The sequence below is a fragment of the Mercenaria mercenaria genome, chromosome 2 (assembly GCF_021730395.1).
Source record: "Mercenaria mercenaria strain notata chromosome 2, MADL_Memer_1, whole genome shotgun sequence".
Lineage (NCBI taxonomy): Eukaryota > Metazoa > Mollusca > Bivalvia > Venerida > Veneridae > Mercenaria > Mercenaria mercenaria.
In genome coordinates, this window is record NC_069362.1 from 63,604,127 (window position 1) to 63,632,088 (window position 27,962).

Genomic DNA, 27,962 nt, shown 5'->3' on the forward strand with positions numbered 1-27,962 from the left:
AAAAGAGTGGTTACTGGTACTGGTGATAAACTCGAACAGATGATAAAGTCGACCACCTTCAAATTATTCAGTTGCAATTGGCTATTTATTTAACTGAACATGCCGTCTAATAGCAACCACTTACAGCACCAAAATTGGTAAATATTCCGTATAAATAAATGACTTGCATTTGTCTGTTCAAAAAATATTTTCCCAAAAATACTGGGGAAGAGGATGTTTTTCTGCGCATGCTCACTGTCAATACATGAAGGCCTAATATTGGGTTACTTTTCATTACTTGATCGGGAATGACTGTTGCATCATTTTTGGGAAAGTTTCAATATAATACTATGGAGAATTTTTTTAAATGACAAGTGGTCGAATTTATCATCAGTCAACGTTCGTACAGTCCCCTTTTTACATACCCCTTTCATGACATCACTTCTTGTGAGTTTGCTTGCTAAATATAAATTCAAATTATGTCAATTATTCCGTAAGAGCTAAGCTTTATTTTGATACCTACCACTGATAACAATTTGCAGAAATAAAAATGTTACAGGTAAAAAACCTCATTTTCTGTCCGGGTTTATCATCAGTACCAGTACAGTAATATTTTATTTGTACAAATGAAAGAAATTAAGAAACTGATTTCTTCGTTTGCTGTTATTTACGTTTATTTTCAATGGACATTCAAATGCATTTTATGACTCAAAGAAAGACGTGTTCACTACATTTTAGTCTTTTTCTTCAAGCGAACAAAATCTAAATGAAATTAAGGTATTGGACCTCTAATGGCAATGAATGAGCCAAATCACATGGTACATAAATCCACAGAAAAGTCTTAAAATCAGATTTTATATCTTAAGGTTAAATAATGATTTTATTGCAAAAACACTATAATTGGCATATGACTTATCTGCAATGTATAAGAGCCTCCTCATTTCAGTGTTAGTCATAACTAGAGAGCGCACAAAACGACAAATGGTAAGAAGTTCATCATAATGTTATATGTTTATTATTGTTAAAGAAACAAGGACAAAGTCACCTCTAGTGTTCCTGAAATTTGTTACTCACACGAAGTATTAGCACAGAATAAAGGTATTTTGAAAATAACGCTTGGAATAAGTTGTATTTCGGATTTAACAAAGATCTCTTTGCTGTGTATAAAAGTTGCAAGCATATATAAGTATAATTCAAAATGACATCTCACACAATCAACCTTACCAATGGGAAAAATAACCGTAACATACGTTAATTCCTAATTCATCATTATATCCAAGTTCACAATTTCGATATAGTCATTCTCTTCTCAACAATAGTGAAATGTTACAAAACTCAATGATTTGTTCATTAGACTTTGTTCTCCTACAAATTAGGATTGCATTCCTTTAGATGGAAAACAGCTAGCAGAACGAAAGATTGAATTGATGATTTTAGGTTTGGAGAGGTACCTCATTTGATTGATCTAGGAAATTAACCGGGCGTTCTCGATACACTGGGTTGAAAATGAGGACATTAGAACATAGTAGAACATTAAAACAGGCATGAAGTCTTTTTTGTTTCATATTAAAACTAACAGAGTTTAGTAAGAGTTCAAAACAAACCATCCCTGAGGATATTCAGCTAGTATATCAATCTAAATAAGAAAATGAAAAGGACATGAGAATATGGATAATTTTGTAACAGTGGAATAGAGGCTAATGAGCATTGAAAAATTAGGACGTAAAATTATTTGAAAGTATATAATACTAATCATATACATTATGGTAACTTTGATAAAATATATCCAAATGATCATGCTCAAACAAACATATATATGACAATATTACTTACAAAAACTTTTCCTGCTCAAACGAAACACATCTTGCTTCTGTAGGTCTGCTATTTATCATTTGAAAACGGCACAAATGATGGAAACATTGTAGAAAATCAGAAAATCAGTAAATCTAAATACAGTGCAGAGGAAACTATATTTTTTGTACTAGGCAAATCGTCTCATCGCCACCTAACTATATGCCAAGTTTGAGGTCAATACCACGAATACTTTCGCAGTTGTGCTCTAGAAGCAAAATACAAAAGATGGATCTAAACTCAATTTGAGACCTTGACCTTTGACCTACAGGCATCGTTTATGCACTATGCACATATTTTCATCGCCACCTACCTTAATGCCAAATTTAAAGTCAATGTCTTTAATAGTTAGTTACTAAGTAATGCTCCGGACATGAAATATTAGGGACAAATTTGATCTTTGAACTCCGTTTATACCTTGATCTTCGACCCACGGATCTGGTTCATGCGCTCATCTTCTCATCGCCACGTACCTATAGGCCTATGGCGAGTTTAAAGTTGATAGAATCTACCTTGAATGGTTATTGAGTTAAGCTCCGGACACGAAATATGACGGACGGACAGACAGACAGACGGACGCGCCATAACATAATGCGCCCGTTTTCCAAAAGCGGTCAAATAGTAAGCATTGTTTGCTACTACGTCCAGAATTAAGATTTAATATTCGTTTAGTGTACTGAAGCGACATAAAATTTGATCATCTAAATTATTTTGTAATGAATTTGTCTGTTACATGATTTGCGCAATAAAACAAAAGTTGTTACTGCTTCGCTTTTGAGTTCAACATTAGCTTAACGACTTAAAAATTTCTTATTTTGGGATGGGTTTGTTTCTAGATGCTTTACGTATTGGCATTCTGAAGAGTTGGCATGGAAGTTAGTCCCTTATCATAGAAGACATTAACCAATTCTGTGAGAAGAAATTAACACCTCCTGTTAGAGGAAATGTTGGGGAAAGGGTCTTATGTTCCTTGTCTCTACTAAAGCAAGGCAATTAGCATATATACCGGTATATATATATAGGTTATATATGGAATGTGATTCGTACAGGAGTGAGATGCTGTAAAATGAATGTAAAGCTAACCGATAGTATGGAGACGTTTATAAGCATCATTAATTTAATTATTTCCAAGACATATTTGCCAAGAGATATTTACTTTCAGTTTTGATGGATCAGTTGCCTTCGGATTTAATAAGTATATTACATGTCTAGCGAAATCTCTTTAAAGGAAAAACGTTTACAATTATCCGCGGAGTGGCAAATAAAATTACTTGCTGGTATATACAGTTAACAAGTCGATCCTTGTCATAACAGTGAGTGTTTCGAATTTTTATGTACTTATGCAATTTTTATTTTGTTTTATGCACTTGTACACTATGTGGTTACTAAACGAATATCATATATGTCTTTTGCATAGGTTTCTAACATAGAATTAATTGCATATTTTTGCGAGCTATAAAGTTTTTACGCAGTAATTATTTATACCGATGATAATGCATGTACTTAAAACTAAAGCTAAATAAGAGCACTAACTTTCGTCTAAAAATGTTCGACAAAATGCAATATACAAAAGAGAGTAACGATTCTTGGCGTTCTTATTCATCTAGAAATGTGTCCATGGGACACAGATGCCCCCACTACATGACAAAGGACACAATTTTTTTCCTAGGTCAGGAGACATAACTCGTACAATACTGAATAAATCCGAACGCGGAACCCCAGGTGCACAACTGCACATGCTGACCAACATTCCTTTAAACTTTGGTGACTCTAGGTCAAATACTTTTGGAGCTACGCGCGACACAACATTAAATGACCAATATTTTACTAAGTCAGGGGCCATAACTCCTACACGACTGAATGAATCTGGATGCGAAACCCCAGGTGCACAACTACACATGCTGACCAACATTCCTGTCAAGTTTTGTGACTCTACGTCAAATGCTTTTGGAGCTAGGCGCGACACAACACTAAAGTGACCAATTTTTAACTAAGTCAGGGACCATAACTCCTACACGACTGAATAATTCCGAACGCGAAACGCCAGGTGCACAACTACACATACTGACCAACATTCCTGTAAACTTTGGTGACTCTAGGTCAAATACTTTTCGAGCTACGCGCGACACAACATTAAAATGACCAATTTTTTACTAATCAGGGGTCATAACTATTACACGACTGAATGAATCCGGACGCGAAACCCCAGGTTCACAACTACACATGCTGACCAACATTCCTGTAAAGATTTATGACTTTATGTCAAATACTTTTGGAGCTAGGCGCGACACAACATTCTCGGAAGGACGGACGGACGGACGGACGTACAAGGGCAAATCTATAAAATCTATAAAAAGTGGGGGCATAAAAATGTATGAAGTTTCAAAGCTATAGTATTCAAGAAAACAGTATCTAAACAAGGAATACCAATTTTATTAGATAAATATAGTCATAATTCTGACAAAATACAAGATACAGTTATGGTTCTTAAATTAAATGCTATTCTAATGATAAGAAATACGTATACAAACTTTAAAAACTTTAGCTTTTATAGAATTCAAGGAAAATGGATGTCAACAAATAATTCTTCATAACGGGTCATACTTCTGACATAATTATGCATGCGTGAGTTATGATTCTTTGCTTGCGTTCTCGCTTAATGATGATAAACAAGTGTACAAAACTTTAACGCAATAATTCTCACAAGTATATTAAACAACTACAATAGACCTAAACAAATCTTGAACCAAGACATTCTAGTTTTCTTACAAAAGGGCCACAATTGTAATAAAATACATTCTAGAGAGGTATGTTCCTGGGCAACGTACACATCTTATGATGATAAACAAGTTTGCAAAGCTACTGTTTTATAGCACTCAAGAAAAATGGACATGTACAAAACTGTAAACAAAGAAACATCAATTTTCTTAGTGAAAGAAATGTAATAAATCTGTCAAATGCAGGCAATAGTTGATGATAAACAAGTTTACAATGTTTCTAAGCTATTGCTAGTATAGCACTTAAGTTAAGAAAAGACATAAAAATCTAAATTTCTTAAAACAAAGAGGGCTATAATTTTGACAAAATGCATGCGAAAGTTATGGTACAATTTTGCAATGTTTCAAAACTATTGCTCTTATGGGGTTCAAGTAAAGAAGACCTGAAGAAAACATGAACCAAGAAACACACATTTTCTTATTTTATTTAATTCTGATAAACAAGAGGGTCATGATGACCCTGGATCGCTCACCTGTGTAATATGAGCTACATGTTTCAAATGTCAAACTGATGATAAAAGATTAAGAAAGCCAGTAGGTCACATTCATGGTCAATGAAATTCAGTTTTAAGATTTGTGTGCAAAACTGTGTATGTCATCAAAATTTCAAGGCTGTATCTTAAAAAACAAGAAAGTAGGTCAGTAGGTCAAGGTCACAGTCAAGTGACATCATATTACTTGGGGTCATCAGGTAATTATAATTAAACAGTCTTGGAAATAGGATCAGATGATTTTTAAGTATTTTTCCTAAATAACTCACATAATAACAGAGTGATCCCAGGGCGGGGCCTCTTTTAACCCCAGGGGCATAATTTGAATAATTTTGGTAGAGGACTACTAGACAATGCATCATACCAAATATCAAAAGCCTAAGTCGTATGGTTTCAAACAAAAAGATTTTTAAAGCTTTTTCCTATATAAGTCTATATAAAAATTGAGACCCCCAGGGCAGGGTCTCTTTTACACCAAAGAGGTACAATTTGAACAATTTTGGTTGAGGACCATAAGACAATGCTACAAACCAAATATCGAAGGGGTAAGTGTTGTGGTTTCAGACAAGAAGATTTTTAAACTTTTTTTCCTATATAAATCTATGTAAAACTTGGGACCCCGGGGCGGGGCCATATTTGATCCTAGGGGAATAATTTGAACAATCTTGGTAGAGGACCACTAGATGATGCTACATACCAAAGCCCTAGGCCATGTGGTTTTATACAAGAAGATTTTCAAAGTTTTCCCTATACAAGTCTATATAAACTATGTGACCCCCGGGGCGGGGCCATATTTGACCCTAGGGGGACAATTTGAACAACTTTGGTAGAGGACCACTAGATGATGCTACACACTAAATATTAAAGCCCCAGGCCCTGTGGTTTTGGACAAGAAGACTTTTAAAGTTTTTCCTTTCGGTTGCCATGGCTACTAGAGTTCTGCAATCAATTCTTTGAACAATTTTGAAAGGAGACCATCCAAGGATTATTCCTGTGAAGTTTGGTGTAATTCTGCCCAGTGGTTTTCAAGAAGAAGATTTTTTTAGAAATTGTTGACGCACGACGGACGACGCATGACGGACGACGCACGACGGACATCAAGCGGTCACAATAGCTCACCTTGTCACTTCGTGACAGGTGAGCTAAAAGCACGCATGAATTATGTCCCTGATAAACGCACTTAAATATAATACTGAATAAGTTTACATGTTTTCAAAGTTGTTGGACTTACAGTATTCATGGAAAATGAATTAGGCCAAAACAATAATTTTAACAAAGAAATTACAATTTCTAAGTACAAAAATCAAAATTATGACAAATTGCAGGCGAGAATTATGGTTCTTGGTCTATTTACTCGTATAATAATAATAAGTAAGTGTACAAAGTTTTCAAGCAATAGATTTTACAGTTTTTGAGCAAAATGGACCTTAAAATACTTGATAGATTTTTTTTCTACAATAATCAGACAAGCTGATGGCATATAATCCAGAAAATGTCCTAGCAAGTAGCCTCTGGAATATATTACATCAAACTGTTATATAATTTCTCAGACGCAGACCAATTAATACGGAAAAAGTTGATCTTAGAGGTCAAGACTCTTGGTTTGTGTACGAAACATTCAGTCTAAACAACTTTAAAGAGAAGTAACACGAGCGGATTGTAAATAGATGTGTTAAAACTTGAGGAAACTTTACAAGACAATTGTTTTGCACATTGTCTTCAGTGTACAATAGTTCCCATAGCAGTGAGCGCAAGGAACAAAAATATTAAGAACGTTCATCCCTTTTGCTTCTTAAGTGATTTAATAGAGTTTGCAAAAAATATATTATAAAGATATCAAGAATTTGTACTAAAACCGCACTCATTTTAGAGTTATACTTGCTTTGCTCTCTGACCAATCAGTAAAACATATTTGAAACAAACAAAAAATAAATAAATAAAAGTTTATTACATGTTTATGTTTCCACGTCTGATCTGGCATAGACTACACAATGATAACATCTCACTGAAGAGGTCTACGACAACGGACTGATTTTCTAAGCCACACATGGCACGAGCTTTTGTGAATGTAATTTTAGCAAGTATTGTAACCATAGATGCAAAGAAATAAACAATACCAGTCAAACTTAAATCATAAACACCTTGTTAGTAAATAAGAGAGAAAAAGAACTTACATATATTGCCAATTTGTCCTATTCCAGCATTATATCCATGTTCACAATTCCGATATATTCATTCTCTGAAACGAAGAATAGTGGCATTTTTACAATACTCAATAATTTGATAGTTTGACTTTGTCGTCTGCATCGGTTTTCTTTAGAGAGCAAACAGCGAGGAGAATGGAAGGTTGAGCCGATGATTTTGTTTAACTGATTTACCTCATTTGTTAAGTTGATATGATTGACCCCCACTAACGACCACAGGAAATAAACGAGCGGTCTCAATATATAGGCTTTTAAATGTAGAGAAGAAGAAGACATTGGGTCATTATTTACTGTACTTTTCTTGTATAACCCTTACCCTGCTATATTTCTATAATGGACTGGTCCATCTTTCAATTTGGACTTATTAATTAATTTATTATTCAAAGGGGTTTTCACTGAAAATTTACTGACTGAATAGCGAACAGTGCAGACCATGATCAGACTGCACGGATGTGCAGGCTGATCTTGGTCTGCACTGGTCGCAAAGGCATAATCATTTGCCGCCAGCAGGCTAAGAGATAAGGATGATGACTTTAGTTTATGGTGCATTTACGTCCTTCGTGTTAAAGATGTAGAACAACAAAATCAGGAGGAATTGCCTATCAAATATAGTGTTTTATTGAAAACAGTTTGTAACCTTACACATGTAATCTGGTTTACAATTTTGAATAAATACAATTGTAAGGATAAAATTATTTTGGCCGAATTATTTCCGGTATTTAAATAGTAGGTATTTGTAAACCCTGATAGGAAATGAATATCAACAGCAAAATTGAGTACAAATGAGGACAAAGGTCCACCAGAAACCAGCACGTTCCACGAATAATAATCAGTTCTTGAAACGTAATGGGACATCAATGCTGGTACCCGACTTCTGATCTGCTTTTTCCAACTGTTAGTTGATGTGCTTCTGCAAAGGCATTCAGTACATGCGAATATGGCTCGTTATGTTATCTCGTGCCTTTTGCATAGTTTTGTGCGTTTGGGATATAATTGGCGGGAATAACTTATCTTTACACTCTCCTGAAACTGTGGAGTAAGAGGGGGTTAAGCGGGAGTTCGAGTGCACACCATTAACCGGTAAAAACTCCCCATGGGTGCCACTGACCATTTTCAGGTGGTGCTCTTGGATGTTTCTCTATTATTTGAATGTTTTTTCCCGATTGTTTACTTTGTCTCAACGTATTTTGTGTAAATGCCAATCATATACATATCCTTACATATACTGTTCTAGGAAGTCTTCAGTTTGGTCTTTTATTGGAAAACATTAAATAAAAGTGCTTTCAATACTCATTTAGATAATGTCTCCTGTTCCAAAGTCATTAAATTCCACAAGTTTGCCAGAAAAAAAACCCCGGCACATACCCGTACTTTATCCGTCAAAACATTACACAGTGTATTACGATTATTCTAAATGTATCCATTATTGTTCAATCAGAATTCAGATATAAAAATCTTGTTAAACTAGCAAATATACAAGCAAAATATCCGTTTATTTAAATGTTTTAGATATTAAAAGTTATGACTAAGTCAGTTTGGAAACTTTTGTTTATTATCACAAAATTTTACACAGGACAGCTATCATGAAATAACGTTACTTTCGGTGTCTTGAGTGTAAACATACCACAATAATTGTGAATTAAACTTTCGAGCATGTAATAATCATAAAAGTAAAGAATGATTCTGATGATACATATTCAAGTCAAATGGGAATAATACATAATCTCGATGAGAGAAAAACATGGCAACCGAGACAAAGGACAAACGCGAAACATAAATATTTTTAAACTCAGTGAATACGCAATGTTTATACGATATCATAGTTCCTATGTTTAATCAATCAAAGGAAGAGATACCATTTGTTATGTATTGAAATGAATAAACAAAAGGCGTCAAGATCGCTTGTTTCAGACAATTCTGATGTCTCGTAAGTAAGATAAATCCCATTAGAAATGTATTGGATCAACGGCCTCCGTTAGCCATGAGTAAAAATAGTATTACACCAATAATCATGTAAATGTTTTCCATAAAAGCAAACGGAATCGAGAAAAAAGAAAAATACGAAGAAATTCAACAAAATGCTAGTTAAATAATAGTGTGTTAAAAGTGCTGTCATCCTAAAGAGAAATTGGATTGTTGGGAGTATTTTTCAGAAGAAACTTCGTAGTTTGCCTGCAGTTTCACTGATATGCTTATTTCATGATGTTCAAATGTTATTTTATAGACCTGGTGACTAATGAAAGGGCTATAAAATAAAGACAAACAGCGCTAGCAATCCACATGATCAGCCCAGATGAGTTAAAGTGGGAAAGTCTTATACGAATATATTACATAGTAAGTATGGAACCATTACTGTGGCATAGGAATCTCAGGTTGTGTTGCTGCTGGAAAATTATTGTGGATGTTCTTTTTTATTATGATTTATTAAGGAGCTTCCCTGTCGGGTGAATACGGCTACTGACGCCGAATCACTTGTCTCTCGCGTTACTTAGGGTACAGGGCGTACGATGTAGAATTACTCCATATGAGGATGCACTCGAGCTGGCATGCGGGCGGCTGGTGCTATTACCAACTTGAAGGACATTTTTAGTCTGAAATAAAGCCCTGTGAGACACGTGTGTTTCTTTACTACACCATTGAATATTGGATGACACAAACAATTTTAAACTTAGATTTTATGACGTAAAACCAAACTACTTTACTATTCGCAATATACCAAAGGGGAGAGAGGTTACATAGTCTTAAACTAGTATACATGTAATTGTTAATTTCTTTTTAAATTGTAATATATTTCTGAAGCGAAGACTGACAATACAAAAGGTCATCCGTGAGACTACTCCCTAAAAACTATTTACTGAAAATATGCATGCAAGCTTTCTTAAAATGAAACTTTTATTTCAAAACCTAATTACAAAAAAAAAGGTAAAATAATTGCAGCATGCTTTTAGGTTTCTAAAATTCAGTTAACTAATTTTCTAGAAAATTTGTTAAAGCAAATATAATTGGAAGCATCCGATTGCACTGGCGTCGCAGAAAGCCTCTAACGACTAGTTTTGCTTGAGTAATTTTCTCACATGTGCAATCTAATTCTACAAAAGCAACACATAAGGGTGCCATAGGAAACAATCTCAGCCAATCTGACTAAAGTACATCTCCTATTACGCTACTATTACGTTTAGAAGATCAAGTACTTTAGTCAGATTGCAATCTCAGCATTCTGTACCGAAAAAATGCACCTAATATTTTTAGTTTACACTATGTTGTGGTACTGGAGCAATTTGCGGGACAAGATGAAATACAACAAATGAAGGACTATAACTCCATTGAAAATCACTGAACAGGAGCTTGCCAACAATATGCACAATGTGGGTTGGTACTGATAACTCATGTAATGTTTGGTTGAATTCTGCCAAATAATAAAAGAGAAGTGGCCAAAACATCAGAAAATTCGATGAATTAAGGGTCATAACTCCGCTGAAAATCACTGAACCAGAAAATGCCAACAATATGCACAATGACGCTAAGCAATGATAACTCCTGTAAAGTTTGATATAAAATCGCCTTATGGTGTCGTAGGAGTTCCGTTGACAACTTTGTGACTGACAGACAGACGATCAGACGGACGTTCCTACATAAGGGTACTTATGTGGCTACTCTTTTGTTCTCTCTATTGTTCTTTCAGCCACATAAAAGCTTACGGAATGAATGGCATCAAAGAAAAAGTACAGTTACCTATTGTTCCTATATATACCTAAGTATGCAAATGTAAGCTCGGACTGAGAGAAAGAGGGACAACACTAGATCATTATATCAGTATGTCTCCCCAACTACATGTTGGAGAAAGTTTGGTAAACATTATGTAAGAATTGCTAAAGTAAGTCAGCGGACTACTTTCGTGGACACCACAGGTGATCACATAAAACATTACGTTTCACGGGCGTATAAAATTAAAAAGCTGAGTGAAACATTTGTGTCTTTATTGAAACGGCGTGCGGCTGAACTAGATAAGAAGTGTGAATGAATTAAATAGCACACGAAGACCGGAGGTTCTAAAGTGCTAAAAGATAAAACTTAACGTGACAATAAGCATTAATACAAATGTTGGAGTAGAACATTCCGTGTCATACGTATTAATATTTTAGAGGCTTTTGTATCGTTATTTTTAATTAGGCATTGGAACTAAAAATACAAACTTCAAACAGGCACTATCTACTTTAGATATATGTGTAGCTAACTGCATCGAAGTACGCAGTCTGAAAAATATTTATACTATCATTTTCTGAAAGAGTTATTTGAGCTGAAAAAAAATATCCTGGGTAAAATTTTTGGGGAAAAAAATGGGGACAACTCCGCTTAAACTTTATTGTAGGCTTAGGTGGCTATGTACATAGTATCTCATGCAAACCATGCGCTTTTTACCTCTAGGCACGAAAAAGTCATGCATAATTACTGTAATGGTCACCACTTTGAAAAGGAAAATATGTAAAGATCAAATCATTTAAAATCCGGGGGGTAAGTGTGACATTTTTGTGGTGAAATTTGTCACCAAACAGATGAATTTTTTTAAATGTTAAAACCCACAGAATTTCACAAGGTAAAATATGTTGAGAAAGCTGGAAAGATAACGATCTCTTATGTACGGGAAAATATCTAGAAAATGAGAAAACAATTTCAGGACTGTTAGATGCATGACTGTGTTATTCTGTGCAGCAGGTAACATAGATAGCTTACATTTCCATTGCACTGATAAAACATGGACAGGATTATGATTAACAAACGGTGTTCACTCAAAAATTTCAATATATAAACAAATTGTTTCCCTTGTAAAAAGACGGCTTAGGGTGAGTCTCATAATATATATAGTTTAAACCCGCTCTGTATTTGAAGTTCAATAACGTGACATTTGAATGTGCAACTTTTCATATCTGCTCCATATCTGTTTAACTCTTTGAATATTTTTATTACTGTATATATATGCATGTATGAGTTCCAAAAGATTATAATGTGTGGAACAGACAGTCATTCCTAACCCCTGTTATACGCTATATATATACTAATAAAAGAAATTGGTCTTTGTTTCATATAAAATTCAGCTACTTCAGAACAATTTTGATACAGTTTCTAGATTTTCACTCCGTCGTAGACCTATTTTCCACAAGATATCCATACATTTGCTTCAAGAAAACGAAAAGGAAAGGGGTGTTGAATAGTATGTAGTGAAATGTAAGTCAACTAAAATCAGGTACCCTCATATTGCCGCATTTCAGAAAGCGGTCCGCAAAATAAACACCCTACTTTTGTTTTCAAGTAAACAACTCAAAAACATTAAAATATTTGAAAAGTGTCTTATTTTATGAAACATTCCACGAATGAAATAATGTCCATTTGGCCCCCGGTTTACGCGCAAATGCGCGAAAACTGGGAAAGTTATGATCTTTTTATTAAGGACACCACGGAAACACATTTTGACCGAATTACTGCCATATAACCTATATTCATCAACAAAGAAAATATTAAATGGTTATAGTACAATAGTATACTTTCGTCTCTTCTGCAACATATGTTTTTACATTAATCAGCAACCAGACAACGATCAATTCATGTCGCGAAAAAAGCTTTTTATTGGAGTATGTTTTCAAACTAATACTGCTTATTTCAAACTCTTCTCGGAAATGGCTCCTTTAGATCGCACCACAGCTCGTTAAATACAGCCTAGTAAGAAATAAATTCATACGAGAACATAAGTAAGGTTGCTGGACCTGAAGTGAAACTATAGTATACATTTATTTTACATGGTGTAAGAAATTATTTTTCATAGTCTTACTTTTATTCATTTTGTTTTGTTTTGTTTGTTATTTATTGGGTTTAACGTCTTATCGACACAACTATAGGTCATATGGCGACCTTTCAGCTTTGATAGCGGAGGAAGACCTCAGGTGCCCCTCCGCGCATTGTTTCATCACGAGCGGGTACCTGGATAGAACCACCGGCCTTCCGTAAGCAAGCAGGATGGTTTTCTCACATGAAGAACTCAATACCCCTAGTGAGGCTCGAACCCACACCGGCGAAGGGCAAGTTATTTGAAGTCAGCGACCTTAACCACTATTTTGACTTATTATCCCAGTAAACATCATGTACGGAATTTTGACCGGTCATATAGCATAAACTGTTGACCGGCGATTTATATAAGGAGTAATATAATAGTTCTTAATGTAATATGGGAGATATAACCAAATTGATATCATTTTTTACAAAGAAAATCAAGCGCAAACACTTAATGTTAGCTAATACTGATTTTTAGCTCGTCTGATTTTGAAAATCGTCACTTGATCGTCGGCGTCGGTTAAAATTTTTGTTTAGGTCCACCTTTTCTCGAAAACTATGAGATCTACAGCGTTGAAACTTTGCACACATAATTATTAGGGGACTATGTAGGCCAAGAACCATAACTCTAACCTGCATATAGCAAGAATTATAGTCCTTTTTGTACTTAAATATCCTTAATTGCAACTCTCTTCTTACATACTGTCCAGCACTTGCAGATGAGCGATGGCACCCGTAGGCGGTGCTCCTGTTTGTGCATGCCATCAAAAGACAGAATGCCCCTTAATCGTCCCTGTTGGAAAACTGTCATAAGGTGCTTTGGAGTAATTGTTCAACTTGGGATGATTACCTTGAACACTTAGAGTCTTACTGAAAGTGATTCGGTTTTGTTTTCTGACGAATAGAATCGATCTGATATTCAATGACCTTCAGCAGGCTATCTGCAAAATTCCCATTAACAAAAAGACTCGAACTCATAACATTCAACGGTGAGAAGAAAGTAGTCACTTTACGCACAACATTACTGTCAACTCGACCAATGCGAGTCTTTAAAAATATTTCAAATGTAGTAGATGACTGTAACAAAAAAAAAACAACAACAAAATTTATCTGACAGAGACGTTAATTTTCCAGAACTAAAATAAAACAGTAAAATTTGCACAAAGCCAGCTTGTATTTGTTCCGTAAAAATGAACACCGACATAAATTTGTTCAATTTCTATCTATTTTATATACGGTCATGTTGCACTGAGAATGCTGAATCAGAAACCAGACCTCGGGCTATTAACTGTCTGTCTCAAAAATAGCAATTATACTGAGTATGTTTTATAGTTGTAACACATTCGCGGAAATGGTCGATTTTTGTTCGTGCGGCAACTCATCAAACAGAAACAAGAAACCATTGAATTCTCAGGATAAAACTCTAATGTAAGATGGCTGAACGATAATTGTATCTGAAGTACTTAGGAGAACGCTGCAGAGAAAGTTTTTTAGACAGACGAACTTCATTGCCACGTGAACCAATTATCAAGCTATTACTTATGTTCTGTGCAATTACGTTTATACCAGACGACATGTATTGCTTACTGGCTAGTCGTGGATATTTACACTAATTTGTGACCAATAGTGTTCGTGGGACGACCGAGTTTAAGGACTTTACGATCTTCTTAAAATGGATTTGATTACAAATCACTTGAACGACGAATTATAAGAAGATTATGTTATTTAAACAAAGACATAAGTAACAATGTACTTTTAAAATAGAATAAACAGGAAGACTTTTCTGTTTGTTAGTTAATTTGTATTTATATTGATATACCTGAAATGGCGGTCACTGTGATGTCTGTGTAATTGCGGCCAAATCTTTAAGATATCGAGTATATATGCCCACGAAGGTTTTTAGTACAATCAATGTCCCGGTAGCTTTGTGTTCTGTAACTCCAGTTCTGTAAATTTTTTTGCATTCTTAATGATATATAGAACATATATTTACTTGATGTGAAGTATATAACAGCTTGTATCACAGCGGAATTCCCATTGAAAGTGTTTCAAATTCCAAAACATTTTAAAACAAAATTTGATATCATCATCTGTAATATCAGTTAAAATAACGGAAATATGACCGAAATATTAACTTGTAATATTTATATTGACGGAGACATGTGTTTGTGTTGACAAAATATGGATATAATTTCATAAGCTAATCCATTTCGAGAAAACGATACTTGCAGTCATATATAATATTTTGATGTTTACATTTAAGCGTGACAAAGATAACACCATATAAAACCAGAAATATTAATTTTGTTGCTGACAATGGTGCTTAGGTGTACAGTAAATCTCCCATATAACAGACACAGAAGCTAGAATTCTTTTACATCAGTCAATATAGCTTGGTCTTTCCTCAGAAATACTGTAACATGGTGCCTTATTCCAATAAAAATCTCGTTCGTTTTCTTTAAGAACGCGTGGACGCCTGTGGAACGCTTTAATGTTTGATTTCAGACTTAGAAATCAATTTCAATTTCTCTTTGATATTCACTTTTTTACATTAGCATACATCTTGATCAAATGAATCAATGAATAAATTATATTAGACAAAACGTTCTGACATGAATTAAACTCTATCTTTCCACATGTAATTCATCCTGATGACAATAAATCTTGTATGAATTAATAAGTTCACTGATTAAGATATCTTTACAATATTTCGGGGACATTAGCATTACAGATTTACTTCATTTTGACTTTCATGTTACAAGTTATTTAGCTATATGAACTGCGGCAAATTGAATGATTCGCCGGATATTTGTATTAAAATGAATGATAATTATTATTTTGTCTGCCATTTTTTCATTTTCCTTGGCTTTTATGTCAAAATTCCATGATCAAGAGCATTAGCTCTGATTATGAACACACTTCAATACTCTGTATCGGTATGTCTTACACTATTCTCTTGTTTTTTTTTTTTTGTTTTTTTTTTTTTTTTTTTTTTTTAATTGTCACATCATTAACAAAATGCCATTATTCCAATCATACTCATTTTCGTGTTTTTTAAGCTTATAAAAACGGACTTGTATGACATTTTAACATCAATCCATTTGCATTTAATTGTTTTCTTAGCACTTCATACAAGTTAGATAATCACTGGAGATATTTCACAATCCAAATTGGCAATACAAGAAAAGATATTAATATAAGACATATCATATCATATTTGTAAAAGATGTGCATTAAATATTCATAATTAGATGGAAGTTATTAGAAATTCAAGTTTGAATAGTATTATACACCCCTTTTGCCTATATCTTAGTTGCATTGAAAATTCAGAAGCAATACACAGATTTAAAATTTAACGTTTGGTTCGGATAGTTAATCTAATGTGGACGTAAAACTAAATAATAAATATTCGATGAGTAGAAAGTGAGTTGAATTATGCCGCCAACAAATACCAGGATAAAAAGTATATGCATACAGATAACAATAAAAAACATTATCATTTTGACTAGAAAAAGAACAATCTGAAAAATCTGAACCACATTCTAAATAATGCAATATCCTTTGCTGTTATTTAGTAGAATCTTACAATACTCCCCTCAAAAGCTTTCCCTTCACTAAAATATATAGGTTAATTACACCAAAGGGCTAATCAATTAAGGGGTTTCATTTATGTAATAAACATTTCTATTATGGCTTAGTGAATGTCTTTGAAAAAGCCGACATTAACGGTGATGTCTCACATTTTGTTGCAATTTATCTAGGGCAATCTAATTTCTTCTCGTGTCTTTCAGACATAAAAAGTAAACTAAGCTTTTCAAAGAACATTAAAGAAAAACAATGTTGTGTTTAACAACAATCAAACAATTGGCTTTATATACCCTTTCTCTATAGAGAGTAATAACAGACTACGGTTAGATTAATTCAACCAAGTATAATTATATTAGTTGATTGAAAGAATTAACCTATCTGGATATTCCAAGTATTGATCAGGTATTTACAAAATACAAACAACTATCTTCATTGTTTCCAGACAGAAAAAGCAATGCCGGAGCCATCTTACACAGATAATTATAACATATTTTGATTTTACAAAGGAAAACATACTTTTTTAATTGCTTAATATAAAAGGATGTTTGAAATACTAATAACAAGAAAATAAAAAAAAAATAAAAATAAAATAAAGAAAATCATTAACTATTTTCTTATGGATCAAATTTGACTATTGTTGAAACTTTCTTAGCTTCGAAGAATAAACGCTTGTTAAGCCAAGGTAAACGTGCACATACAAATCATTCCATCATTTCAAGGTTTTAGGTTTTACTCAGGCATATGTCTAACGGGGAAAGGAGACAACTTTTTCACTAGAAGGGAAAGGAGATTTAACATTTTTCATACAGCAAAAAGACGTGTACATTATTTCCACGAAGATGTATGCTTATATCTATGTCAAAGAATAGATGCTAACTTTGGCGTTATGTTGTTATTCATAATGCTAGACAGCAACGTAATTCTGATCTAAAATAGAAATTAATTTTCTGCTGTGGTAAAAAACTACTTCAACGAAAACATATTTATCTAATTTGTTGGGTTTAACGTCGCACCAACACGATTATAGGTCATATGGCGACTTTCAAGCTTTGATGGCGGAGGAAGACCCCACTAAAATATAAGAAAAACAATGATTGTATCTATCAATAAGTCGGCATCATAGTAACCGAGATGTAATGGCGATGAAGAAGATTTTAACAACAACAATGGTAGACAAGACGATCCCGATCTGTCTGCAATACTGATAGTATAACAATATTACGTAAGTATACTGAAAGATAAAGTTCATTTCAGTGCTCATATAATCGATAACTAGATTTTATTCAAGATATTGTATTTTGTTCTGCATATTAAGTCTGTCTCCGAAAGTACAGAATTATCTAAATAAAACTGATGAAAAAAATATTCAAAATGATAACGTACTAAGCATCCACTGATATTTCGAGGGCTGAGCGCGAAACTATTGTATCTTGTTCTTTATTTATATACAGTTACAATAGTTTCGCGCTCAGCCCACGATTTGACGAATTAGGGAAAAGGGCACAAGTTTATTTGGCCATATGATAGAATACACTTATTAAGTAGCATTAAATAAACAATAACCTACTTGAATAAAACACATTCGAAATTGTAAAGAAAAGAACAACAAAACTTTCTATGCATTTCCTCCAAACGTTTCCATATTTGCCAACAATATAGCAGTCGTAACAAGCATGGTTTTGAGGCAATATCTACGCCGTAAATGTCTGATAAGAGTTCGTGCTGTGGCCCACCAAACAAAAACAATAAGCAATTGAGTCGTCAGAGAAAATTCTAATGTAATATTGCTGGACGATAATTGGAACAAAAGTACTTACGGATGTCTTTGAGATATTGCTATTATATTGTCATTTCAGACAATTGTCTTTCTTATATATATGATATATAGTCAGGGTGCCAGAAAATATCGAGCTGCAGGAAAGATGCGAGACATTTCTGAATTTCCACATACAGATCAAACTCGGTATCGCAATTCCAAGAGCTCGAGATAACCGAATTTCGACTTAGAATGATTTTTTGTGCACATACTTTCAGGACGGGACTTGAAAATGTCTGCGAGATAGCCGGAATTTCGAGATAAGCGAGTTCGAGTTTCAACAATATATATATATATATATTTCAAACAATGGCTTCTAAGATGACAGAGGTATGATGACAACTATTAAAGCCAAATTCGCTACTTTTTCTTCCTTTGAGAATTTTATAAAGATCACTCTTCTGGAACATAATTACATAAGTTATTTAATTATTGTTGACAAAAATAGATCTACAAACAGTTTAGTTGTTACTGTCATCACAATGAAAACACTCTTACTTCTCTTTTTTTTCCAGCAAAGCATGTATAATTACCACCAACAGAAACAGATTTTATTACGTTTTTCAGTGAATTACCGATATGTTAAGAGTGGAATATATCTGATATTTTCACAGTGTAAACTATCAGATATATTTTTCACGTGTAAGAAACTACAAAATAGGAATTTTGTAAAAATATTACAAAAAAGAAAATTTGTTTGTTTTTACGTTTATGATCAAAATAACTTCAACTCATGAACACCGTATCTTACATTTTCACTCGCGGCTATGCCAATCATAAAAAAGTTAATCTGGTATTCACTCGTGAAATATATTTCAATCTTACAACGAAACAAACAAATATTCTCTATATATTGGGTCTTTATTATGACGGAATATAAGAGGTAATGTTAAAGGCCATTTTGCTTTATTTTTTATTTGTTTTGCGAAGACGGGAAGTAACAGGTTGTTTGAATACATGAAATATAGTCAATACAATGATGATAATGATAGCGTCTAGTACCCGACGTCTTTCAGTTTGCCGAGGGACTGAAACCTAAATTTGACTACAGTATATCTTCAGAAGTGAAAACAAGAGGGCTAAGATGGCCCTATATTACCTAAGGTTCATAGTTTCTGTAAACAGTTTTGGTAGATGGTCGCTAAAGAAAACTATCTTTGAAATTATTTTTACATTACGACAGCATTTTCTGGGAAGATACTATACATCTTCAGGGAGCAATGCGTCCGCCCTTCGATGGCCATATTTTTGACAGACCGGAGTAATGTTAGCAAGCTTTGTATAGGGTCACCGAAGGAATATTTCTACTAAATTTCAAAATCAGACCAGCCATTTTTTTTTAGCAAATGCTGATTTTTGTACACATTATAAAAAGGCCAAAAAAACCCTAAACAGTCGCTATTGGAAGGTATTTTAACTCACATATTAAGAGTCTAACTAAAAGAGATATTTTATCCCATCCTCCAGTTTCGTTTCGGAAAAATAGAATCGATTTGACATTCAATGTCCTTCAGAAAGGCTATCTGCGAAGTTGCCCATCTATATGAGGACTCGAACTCAAGTGAGATGAAATTAGTCCGTATATGCACAATATCATTGTTGACTCGACCAAACTGATCCTTTTTTATATTTGTTTTTAATCCACCATATGCCTGTAACAAAAACTAAACTTTGTCTAACAAACCTAACATTAAACGGGTATTTTGAGTACACATTACAGCAGTTATTATTTTTATAGTTGTAACACATTCCTGGAAATGGTCGATTTTTGTTCGTGCAGCAACTCATCAAACAGAAAGAAGAAACCATTGAATCCTCAGGATAAATGGCTGGACGATAATTGTATCTAAAGTTGCAGAAAAAGTGTTATGGACAGACTAATTTCATTGCCACGTGAACCAATTATCAAGCTATTACTTATGTTCTGTACAATTTTGCTCTTTTGTATATGGAATGTTAAAAAAGTATTGCTTACTCGTCTAGCGGAACTCTCGTTGATATTTAGGTTAAATATGTAACTAACATGCATCTAGCTAGTGTATTCAACTACAATGTTTGTGGGCCAGCCAAGTTTTAAGGATTTTGCGTATCTTCTTAAAATGAAATCTGAACGCCGGGGAGTATAAGAAGACTGTCTTATTCAAACATAGACACAAGGTTACAATTCGCATCAAATAAAATAAAGAAAGAATATGAAAACTTTTCTGTTGTTATTTCCTAGAGCAATCTATTTTGTATTGATACTGTTATTTTACAGTGTCCGAAACCGCGGCTGATCTTCAAATAAATAATACAAAAAGGAGATTTTTTTCTTTTAACGTTTTCCAAATCTAGATTGGGAAAGTGCAGTATTTACTTTTGCAAATTCTCATGTTTTTTGTGTGATATGTAGAACAGATATTTACAGCTTTGGTAAAACCGTAAATGATTGGTGTCAAATACAAGATATGTAATAGCTGTATTTTTATTACATTGTTACACAAAAGGGATCTGGCACATTTCAGACAGCGGTGCAAAGAAAACAGCTGTTTGCCAACTGGGAACGTTCTTAAATTCCGCAAGCTTCGATATTATCTTCTGTTATATAAGTTACGAAAACACAATTTAAATTGAAGAAAATGTAAACGAAATATTTGAAGCTGATGGCGAAGTGCGTTTATGGACACAATATCATCAGCTTATCCACTTGCAGAAGTTACAAATTGCTGTCACATGTAAGTTTGTGTTGTTTACATTAAAGAATGACAAAGATAACACTACATAAAACCAAAAATATTAAATTTGTTGTTGACAGTGATGCTTAGGTGTAAAGTAAATCTCACAAGTAACAGACACAAAAGCTAGAATTTTTTTTTACATCAGTCAATATAGCTCTGTCTTTCCCCAGAAATACTGTAACATGGCGCCTTATGCCGATAAACCACTCGTTCGTTTTCTTTAAGAAACCATGGACGCTAATGGAACTTGCTATAAACTATGCCGACCGACTGTATTTATCAATTTAAATTTCTTTAATTCTTTTTGATGTTCATTTTTTACATTAGCATTTATCTTGATAAAAGCATCAAAGAATTAAAATATATTAGACAAAACGTTCTGATATGAATTAAAGTCTCTCGTCCCACATGCAGCTCATTCAGATGACAATAAATCTTGTATGAATTAATAAGTTCACTGATTAAGATATCTTTACAATATTTCGGGGACATTAGCATTACAGTTTTACTTCATTTTGACTTACATGTTACAAGTCCTTTAGCTGTACGGACTGCGGCAAATTGAATGGTTCGCCGGATATTTGTATTTGAATGAATGATAATCATTATTTTGTCTGCCATTTTCTCGTTTTCCTTGGCATGAATGTCAAAATTCCATGATCAAACACATTATCTCTGATGACATAATGAACACAATTCAGTTTCCTTTTCGCCATACTCTGTAACAGTATTGTCTTATTTTTTTATTGTCTTGTTTTTAATAAAAGTGTCACATCTTTAACCAAAAGTCATTATTCCAGGTAACACTATATTTTGTGATTTTAAAGGTGCTACCGACTGACATATCAAAGCCTGGTCCAAAGCCGGACGTGTATGACATTTTAACATCAAACCATTTGCATTTAATTGTTTTCATTTAGCGCTTCATACAAGTTAGATAGTTAACAAGCTGTGTATACGGTCACCGAAGGAATATTTCTACTAAATTTCAAAATCCGACCAGTCATTTTTGTTTTTGTACACATAATAAAAATGCCGAGAAACCCTAAACCGTCGCCATTGGAACGATCTAAAACGTGTAATTTGTAAAAGTGTCGTAAGGTATTTTTGGAGTATTTTTTCATCTAGGTATGTTTACCTCACACACTAAGGGTCTTACTAAAAAACTCTTATCCCATCCGGAAGAACAGAATGGATTTGACATTCAATGACCTGCACAATATTTTTTGTCGACTCGGTCAAAGTGATTCCTTTTTTATATTTGTTTCAAGTCCAACATATGACTATAACAAAAGCTAAACTAAAGACTACTGCAATCAGAAACCAGACCGCGAGCTACTACTTGTCTGTGTCAAAAATAGCAGTTATATTGAGTATGGTTTTATAGTTGTAACACATTCCCGGAAATGGTTGAAGCCATAATAGACACAATACCATTCGCTTATACACCTATTCCAGAAAATGAAAATTGCTGTCATAATTTTTTGTTGTTTACTATAAAGATTGACAAAGATAACACAACATAAAACCAGAAATATTTAATTTGTTGTTGACAATGATGCTTAGGTGTAAAGTAAATATCACAAGTAACAGACATAAAAGCTTGCAATCGTTTACATCAGTCAATATAGCTCTGATTTTCCACAGAAATACTGTAACATGGCGCCTTATGCCGATAAATATCTCGTTCGTTTTCTTTAAGAAACCATGGACGCTAATGGAGTTCGCTATCATCTGCGCCTTAATGTTTGAGTTTAGACTGTTGTTATCAATTTCAACTTCTCTTTGATGTTCATTTTTTTTTACATTAGCATACATCTTAATAAAAAAGGAATCAATGAATTAAAATATATTAGACCAAACGTTCTGATATGAACACAAGTTTCTCTCATTCAGACGACAATAAATCTTGCATGGAGTAAGAAGTTTACTGATTTAAAAATCTTTACAATATTTCAGACTCATAAGAATAACAGTTTAACTTCATCCTTTTCTCCATGTCACAAGTCATTTAGCTAAATAAACAGCCGCAAACTGAATGATTCGCCGGATATTTCTATTGAAACGAATGGTAGTTGTCATTTTGTCTGACTTTCTTTTTTGTGTTCTTTGGCATTAATGTCAAAATTTCATGATGAAACGCATTAGGTCTGGTTACTTTATGAGCACAATTCAGTTTTCTTTTCGCTATACTTTATAGCATTACATATGTATTGTCTTATCCTTTTTTCTTGATTTTCTTTTTTTAAATAAAATTGTAACATCTTTAACAAAATGCCATTATTCCAATCGTACTCATTTAGTGTTTTAAAAACTGCTGCAGATTGACATATAATGGTAGTTAATCATATTCGTCCAAAGCAGACTTGTGCAGTTGACATATAATGGTTTAGTTATATATTCGGGTCCAAAAAGGACTTGTGCAGATTGACATGATGGTAGTTAATCATATTCGGGTCCAAAGCAGACTTGTGCAGATTGACATATAATGGTAGTTAATCATATTCGGGTCCAAAACGGACTTGTGCAGATTGACATATAATGGTAGTTAATCATATTCGGGTCCAAAGCAGACTCGTACAGATTGACATATAATGGTAGTTAATCATATTCGGGTCCAAAGCAGACTTGTGCAGATTGACATATAATGGTAGTTAATCATATTCGGGTCCAAAACGGACTTGTGCAGATTGACATATAAGGGTAGTTAATCATATTCGGGTCTAAAGCCGACTCGTACAGATTGACTTATACTGGTAGTTAATCATATTCGGGTCCAAAACGTACTTGTGCAGATTGACATATAATGGTAGTTAATCATATTCGGGTCCAAAACGGACTTAGATCTGGCCTTTTGCACTTAATTGTTTTCACTGGTGTTTAATACAATTAGATTGTTACTGTTGGTGTTTTAAAAATTGTTTTCTTACCCTAGTTGCGCAACCAAGACAGACTTATTTTACCGTAAGTATACGTTTGATAAAAATACTTTGCATAAGAAAAGATATAAATAATAGAATTATTGTATCATAGAATATTTGAATTAAAAATTACACATTTAGATGGAATTCATTAGAAATGCAACTGTCCTCCCTTTTCCTGTTTTTTTTTTTTTTGTGCAAGATAGACTGGAATTAAACGAAGAAGCAACACACTTTTAAAACTTACCTTTTGATTCGATACGTTATCTTATGCAAAACTAGAAATTACATATTTTTTAAAAATAAAATTAGTCTGCTTTTTAAATACTTCATATTATAGGGTGTAAAAACAAATTTTTAAAAAATCAAAAAATTTGTAACAGGGATCTTCCTATACATTTCACAGATACCCGCTTTCGGACCTTTATTCAATGTATACATAGTTAGGTGGTGTTTACACGTGCATTTATGAACACAAAAATGATCAAATTCTATATTGACCGTATTCATATTCGCCATCTTTTATAAAATGATGTTAGAAGCGGCTCATTTCTCACGAATTCAATTCAATACAGTACTCTTAAACTGTGAACTTGTGGCAATCATGTTATCTCTGAAATGAGATAAATTTCCATCTAGAACAAACTGAGGCTGAATTATGTCATCTGCACTTGCTTATACGAACATTCTTTTTTAACTTTGAGACCATATATGAATAATCAAAATAAAAACACATTTTTTTTCATAAATATGTAAACCTCGAAAAGAAAATTACTTAAAAGCACACTCTCAATCTCTCTCGTGTTGGTATAGTTTACAAAAATATATGAACTTACTAAGTATTGGTAGGAACATAGATCTATATATGTAAAAATGTATATAATGGTTGGGATTTTTTGTCAGGAATGGGGAAATCCTTTTTGGAGTGGGGAATGGGTCATGAAAAAATGTACCATTATATATCTATCTTCCACAACGACGCCTTCCAAAGCGGGGCTGTTTAGAACTTTAATTGATGAATGGAAAGAGAGTTGAACCAGGCCGCCACAAATTCCTCGATAAATACATAGATTATTACAAAACCTTTATCATATTGACTGTAATCTGAACTAAATTCTAAATGATGAGGCAATTTTCGTGAAAGAACTTCTATTGCTAACATTTAGTAGAATATATATATATAATCTTTTTACAATACTCCTATTCAAGAGCTTTCAAGCGCTAATATTTATCGGTCGATTATACCCAGGGGCAAATTAATAATTTTTTTAAATAAAGGATTATGTTTATGTAATAAACATTTCTATTATGGCTAAAGGAATGTCTTTGAAAATGTCAACATTAACGATAATGTCTAACATTTTGTTACAATTTATCTAGGGCAATCTAATTTCTTCTCGTGTCTTTGAGACATAAAAAGTCAACTTAGCTTTTCTAAGAACACTAAAGAAAGAACATGTTGTGATTGGCCACAATCAAACAATTGGCTTCATTTACCCTTTGCCTATAGAGAGTAATAACAGATGATGACTTTCGAAGAATGATCAAACTGTCCCAAGTCAGGCATTATTAATACGGTTTGAGGAATCAACCAAGAATACATAAGTTGACTGAAAGAACTCCAGACAGAAAGAACAATGCCGGAGCCATCTTGCACATATATAATTATAACATAATTCATAATTGTACAAAGGAAAAGAGTTTTTTTTTATAAATTGCTGAATATAAAAATTAATATTAAAGGATATTTGAAAAATTAAAAAGAAGAAAATAGAACCGACTGGAGAAAAAATAAAGGAAATCTTAACTAGTTTCCTCTAAATAAGATTTGGTTATTGGCGAAACTTTCTTAGCTTCGAAGTGTATCAAGGTAAACATGGACTAACAAATCACTATCAACAGTTACTTTTCAAGGTTTTTGGTTTTACTCAAGCATATGTCTAACAGAGACAACGTTTCTCCAGAAAGGAAAGGAGATTCAACAATTTTCACGAAACAAAAATAAAAGATTATTTCTACGAAGACAGTGGTGTATGTTTTTCTTTATTATTCATTTTTCATAATGCTAGACAGACCTGTTATTCTGATCTAAGATATAAATTCATTTTCTGCTTTGGTAAATATTAAATAACAGTACGATACGTCAACTAAAATATAAGGAAAGCAATAATTGTATCTGTGAATAAGTCAGCAGCATTGTAACTGAGATGTAATGGCAACGTATTCGATTTTAACAAGGACAATGGTAGACAAGACGATCCCGATCTGTCTGCAATGCTGATAGTATAACAATGTTACATAAGTATACTGAAAGAAAATGTTCCTTTCAGCGCTCATATGATCGATAAACTAGATTTTATTCAAGATATTGTATTTTTGATCTGCATTATGTCTGTCTCCGAAATTACAGAATTATCTAAATAAAACTGATGAAAAATATTCAAAATAACAACATAATAAACAGTGATATAAAGAGATCAACTGATATTTAACGAATTAGGAAAAATTAAGCACAGGTTTATTTGGCCATATGATAGAATACATTAAATTTTATTTAGTAGCATTAAATAAACAAGGACCTACTTGAATAAAACACATTAGAAATTGTAAAGAAAAAAACAACTTCCCATGCACTTCCTCTAAACGTTTCCAAATTTGCCAACAATATAGCAGTCGTAACAAGCATAGTTTTTGAGGCAATTTTTACACCCGTAAATGTCTGACAGAGTTCGTGCTGCGGCCCATCAAACAAAAACAATAAGCAATTGAGTTGTCAGAGAAAAATCTAATGTAATATTGCTAGACGATAATTGGAACAAAAGTACTTACGGATGTCTTTGAGATATCGCTATTGTATTGTCATTTCAGACAATTGTCTTTCTTATGTATGATATAGTATCAGGGTGCCAGAAAATATCGAACTGCAGGAAGGTTGCGGGACAATTCTGAATTTCCATAATTATATATATACATGTATATATATTACAAGCATTCGAAAGAGATTACCTAAAAGCCAAAGTCCGCTTTTTTTTCTCCGTTGAGAAATTTATAAAAATCATTCTTCTGGTAAATCATTTTATCATTTATTGAATTATTGATCACACTGATAGATCTACAAACAGTTTAGTTGTTACTGTCAACACAATAGAAAACACTCTTACTTCTCACTTTTTTTTCCAGAAATGCAAATATAATTACCACCAATAGAGATAAGTTATATTGGGTTTTTATTATGACGAAGGCTAATAGCCATTTTGATTGATATTGTTTTTTTTTTTTTTTTTTTTTTTTTAATTTTGTGTATTGCATTTCAAAGACGGGAGGTACCTTTGCAGCGACAAGCTGTTTAAATACAAGAAATAAAGTCAATAAATAATGAAAATGACAACATTTTTTCAGTTTGCAGAAGGACTGAAACCTGAATTTAACTTCTTTTGAAGAGACAACATGAGGGCAAAGATGACCCTGTAAAACCTAAGGTTTACAGTTTACTTTAACAATATTAGCGGATGGTCGCTACTGGAAAATACCTGTGAACTTTAATTCAGCATTTTTCTGAGAAGATACCATATACATACAGGAGAAGTGCTTACACCCTCCGATGACCATATATTTCACAAACCTGATTAATGTTACAAGTTTTGTATAAGGTCACCGGTGGAATACTTCTACGAACCAGCATTTTAAAGAGGAGATTTTAAGCAGATTATAAAGGTTTTTGGTTTTCATTGTTACCAGAATTCAACAAAAATGATCTAGATTTGAACAGATCATTCAATGGTTTGGTTTAAACTG

General features: G+C 33.3%; 1 protein-coding gene across 7 annotated transcripts in view; it reads right to left on the reverse strand.

Moving 5' to 3' along the window:
- The window catches only part of LOC123564110 (cGMP-dependent protein kinase 1-like), a 316,502-nt gene that overhangs the window by 213,575 nt on the left and 74,965 nt on the right, over positions 1–27,962 (reverse strand). For all 7 annotated transcript variants that reach the window (XM_053536740.1, XM_053536742.1, XM_053536739.1 and 4 more), the window contains exon 2: positions 7,273–7,337. The gene's annotated coding sequence lies outside the window, so the exon portion shown is untranslated. The remainder of the gene's footprint in view (positions 1–7,272; positions 7,338–27,962) is intronic.